Source organism: Corylus avellana, chromosome 4, assembly GCF_965113065.1.
Source record: "Corylus avellana chromosome 4, dhCorAvel1.hap1.2, whole genome shotgun sequence".
NCBI lineage: Eukaryota > Viridiplantae > Streptophyta > Magnoliopsida > Fagales > Betulaceae > Corylus > Corylus avellana.
In genome coordinates this window covers 11,953,741-11,958,860 of record NC_142493.1, presented here as the reverse complement: position 1 = coordinate 11,958,860, position 5,120 = coordinate 11,953,741, and positions in this window count along the sequence as shown.

Sequence of the window (5,120 nt, the reverse complement as noted above, 5' to 3'; positions counted from 1 at the left end):
TTGTGATACCTAGGGCTAAAATAGTAATAAATTAGTAGGAGGTTAAACACACACACACACACAACGTCGTTTTGTTTGTTTGTTTTTTTTTTTTTTCACTATTTTCCTTTTAAAAAGTGGTCCGGTTATTAAATAACTGCTAACCAGTGAAGGCGGTTAGTCGATTGCGGTTGTGGTTAGCAGTTTTAGCCAATAACCATTAATCGGAACCGCATTTTCACCCCTAGTGATACCATAGATATCCTGATATATATCATTTGCCTCATTAATTTGAAAAAGTAATTATAAATAGAAAATAATTAGAATCTCAAAATTAATTAATGATTAATTAACATTATTAGTAACAATCCATTTTTACCATGTCTTCTTGCTCACTAGTACCACTTGAATTCTTTAATTCAACTTGTGCCAAGTACCCACATAATTTATTGATGAACTTTTGGATCAACCATCGATTTGATAAAGAATGAGTCGTACTTTCCACAATGTTTTCTTTGTTGTTATCATGGTAGTTCTCTCAAATTCTATTCCAAAATTTGTAGCTTATTTATTTATTTCTTTTTTATTTTAATCATTTCCTTGAATTGGATCAATGCCAATATTGAGCCCAAGCCTTTACTAGTAAAATGTCTTATTCAATAGAGAAGTTTGATATTTTTAATAATTTCATTTTAGGTTGAGATAGAGTTTCCATTGTTTCCTTCGAAGCTTGCAACCCCAATAGTAAGAGCATAATGAAGTTTTGGTTATCACCTAGTGGATCCATAAGGGCATACTACCAAACAAGAAGTTGTGTGTAAATCCTTGATAACCATGTATCATATTCATGAAATCAATAACCACATATATTGATATCCATAACAAATAATTCTTTTTCAACGCAACAAAAACCTTACATTTTGTTCTTATTCATAAAATCCTGTTTCAAATGTCTAATATATGGAAAGATCTTTTGTGGGAAAAGATGGAGAAAAAAATACATAATGTTTGATAAGATTTGAACAACAACACAACTAGATTGAGGTGTGGAAGCAAAGAGAAACATTACAATGTTATTTGTCTCTTTAAAACATGAATCACCGTTGAGCACAAAATAGCAAAGCCCCAACCAAAACTGGTTAGATTACAGATTGTATTGGATCATCTTGAAACTTGTAACCTTAACCCACAAAAAGTGGCCACTCTCCGCTGCTCCAACCACTACCAATTGCAAGACAACAATGGCCCAACCCCTGAAGAGATTCGCTAATTCTCTCTTGCTCCCACCGTGCAGAAGGTGAAGATGGTGAGAGAGGTGTGAGTCTATTTCGATTTGGAGGGAAAGCAAAGAACAAAAAAAAAAAAAAAAAAAAAGGGAAACGTGAGAAGAGAAAGAAGAGATAACGTGTTTTTCTTTTTAAATTTTTTTTTTTAATTTTTAAAATTTTTATAAGAGCACTCACATTGATTTATGTATATGTTTATGAAAAATGGCTAATTAAACTTATTTTATCTAATTTAGCTAATAAATTTTTTAAAAATACCATACATCCAATTATCTACTTTTTTTTTTTATTTATATCATTTAAATATTATTTCTTTATTTTTTTTACTCTTTCTTTATTCTTTTTTAATGATTGTATTTTTCCTAAAGATAATATTTTTCAAATTTTGTAAAAAGTGAGATGTGGAGGAAAAAAAAATAATATGAGAAAATTTTGGGAAAAGAGAGATGTTGAGAGAGAAATAGTAGCAGAAAATTTTGGAAAAAGAGAGATGTGGAGAGATAAATAGTATATTAATGAGATAGATGTGTGAACAGTGCAAGCTACATGTAGCGGTAATTGGATGTATTGAGATGCAGATGGTTTTTTAGAGTTTTGCTTAACTATTTTAGATAAAAGTAAGAAATGAAGCCATTGTGAGTGCTATAATAAGTCATTAGGTAGCACTTTGCTACCAATGTTTAGGGAAGCCGTAGGGTGTCTGTTGTAGGTTTGTTTTTATAGGTTTTTTTTTTTTGAAAATTTTCTTACATATAAAAAAGGAAATAAGTTATAGGGTGTCTATTGCTAGTGTTTTAAGTTCCTCTCTTGCAGCTCCCTCCAATTGGTAGCGTACAGTCTGTAGATGTAGGGGTGATCACACCATAATTAGTATGGTCATTCCCACACCTAATCATCTACATAGAAGATGATAACATCCACAGAGGTTACAGTTCTAAGAAAACAATACAACTATTCATGAAGAGTTGTGTTGCACTAGTATATATAGAGAAAACAGTACGTGATTTATTCATTCAGTCATTTTTACATTCAATCTGTTTTCTCTCTTCTCTTTGGTCCTCTATAGGATTTTTACCCTTATTGGATAAAATCCTTCCACGTAGGATCCTTATAACATTTTCCTACAGTGGTATCTGAGCACAAGGAGCTATGGACAAAGGGAAAGAACAATTTGAAGAATAATCCACAAAATCTGAAGATCATTAAACTTTTCTAAGGCAAATCATCCAAACGATCAATAGACAAGTGGTGGGGGCATCTATAGTCGCTTTGTTCAATCTTCACCAATTGCTTGCAAATCCAAACGAAAAATATCTTACCCTTACAATGGGAGGTTTACAATATATGGGCAATGTTGAGGTTTTGCAGCGACATTATTTGTTGGAGAAGAATTACTGGAATAATTATCTGGAAACTCAATCAACGGGCTCTAAGAAAAATTTTCTTTGCACAAACGAAGCAACTCCTCCACCGGGCTTTGAGTGTATTGTAGAATCATCCTAAAAAAGCAAGAAGATTTCGGCAATTTTTTTTTTTTTTTTAAAAAAAAGAAGAATCAGCGCCAGAAAACTCGAAAATTTCAGGTTTTTCTTCATGTTTTTCCTCTGTAATTTTTGATTCTAAAACAGAGGTTGAAAACAACCAATTTTTTGGCCAAAACGATAGTGTTTTGGACAAAAATGGGGCTGAAATCGACTTATGGTGCCCCACAACTGACGGCGCTGTTCCACTTGGGTGGAACGGCGCCGTTTCGCATCACTTCCAGAAGGGCCAAAAGGCGCCTTATGGAAATGACGCCGTTTTGCGTCATTGTTAGAAGGCGCCTTAAGGCCCTTCTGGGAATGACATCGTTTCGCCAACCACAATGAACGGCATCATTCCAATTGCCCCTGCACCCTTTCCTCCACATATGCAACATAATGACGTTTCACCACTAAACGGTGTCAGTCCAAGAACCCTAGAAAGCGCGTGGAAGAAGCTGCACGACATCGTTTTGGGCTCCACTCCAGCGTCTGATCCGACCCGACCCGCAACCCGTATTGGGCCGAAGTGGAAGCACACAACTCAAAAATTCGTCCTCCAAGCCCAAGCCCAGAAGTTCAAGGCCCAAGCCTCCATCTCACCCGACCCGGATCCGAAGTCCAAACCAATTAAAAACGGGATTTTGCAACAAATTCAAGTTCCGACCCGGAACCGAGATCTGACTCGAAGAAGATCCGTGCCCCATTGCTCATTCACCAGGCCGTGCCACATGGCGCGTGAAACCGTGGGTCGATCCACCCAGTTCTGTGAAAGCAAACCCTGTTTGCTCGAACCACCAATTTCACCCATTTAGCCCGGTTTGCCTGAACCGCCTAAATCAAGGTCCTTTCACTGTTTTTGATCGTTCTGGCTCATTTCAACCCCGTTTCAGATGATTCCAAAACCATTGGAAAGCTAATTGGAAGGGGAAGAAGGGTAAAGGTTTATACAACAACAATTTTCAGAATAAATATCAGAAAAAACATTAGGAAATGGGAGAATCTTTGAATCAAGCCAATCAAGACGTGGATCGGCCATTTATTCGACCTTGTTGGTTGTCTCCTATAGGACACAAGCAAGTTGAATTTACTATTCTTGATTTGGCACAATCGAAGATTACAATTGACCGATGATTAAAGGGTCCACACCCTTTGTTCAACCTATTGCACAGCACCTGAGAGACTTGTGGCCTTTAGACACACATCGGTACAGTCTTCCTAGAAGAGGTGAATGGGTCAATCCACCAGATCCAGATCGAGCATATTATCGGGACTATTTGAACAATTATCAGGCCGGTCTCACTTATGCTCATGATAACTAATTTCTCAACTATCCTATTTTATTAGTTGGTGTGTATTTATTTAGAACTACATATTTATTTTTGTTGTAAGTGTGATACAGATACATTGGTATTGGTTTGTAATAATTAACATTTATTACTTATATTTTATCCTATCCACATTTTAAAATGGCTATAAAAAGCGGTATAGATGCCTCCAAGGTTGAAAACCTTAACGGCATCAATTTTAGAATGTGGAAACGGAGACTTTCTTATGTACTGACGCATGAGAAAATATTATATACTCTAAATTCTGTCAAACAAGAATTAGATGATTAAAGAGATGAAGAGGTTGTCAAGAAACAAGAAAAATGGTTAGAAGACGACCTTATGGCAAGAGCTACCATTCTTCACAACATGAAGGATAATAGCATTCCGCTTTTTGAAAAACATGAAACAACATGAGGTATGATGGAAGCTTTAGATCAAAAGTATGGACCTAGATCTGACACACATACAATTGTTATTAAATAAATATAACAATGCCTGTATGGAAGAAAATGATTATGTCGGTGATTATGTTAATCAAATGGAACTTGTTGCAAAAGAATTATCAAATGCAGGTCACCCAGTGTCTAACAAAATGCAAGTCACAACCATACTCAATAGTCTTCCTCTATCATGGGAGCATGTGGTAACTTCTTTGACACACAGTGGCAAAGAAATTTCCATGACATCTCTTCCAGTATTACTTGTGTTAGAATAAGAAAGAATGAAGAGAAGACGAATAGAAGGAACAGCTACAAATCTACTGATGGCACGTGCAACTGCACAAAAATCGCATGCACCCACATTCCATAAAAAACCGAAGAAATTCAAAAGAAGATGGAAGGGAAACCCAAAAGGCAACTTCAAAAACAAAAGAGCATGCTACAGATGTGGAAAGACAGGACATTTCAAAGCCAAATGTCCAAAGAACAATAGTAGCAAGAAACAGAAAGAAATTGCTCTGACAATCACTGAAGTAATGATGGCAGAACCGACTACAAATTACT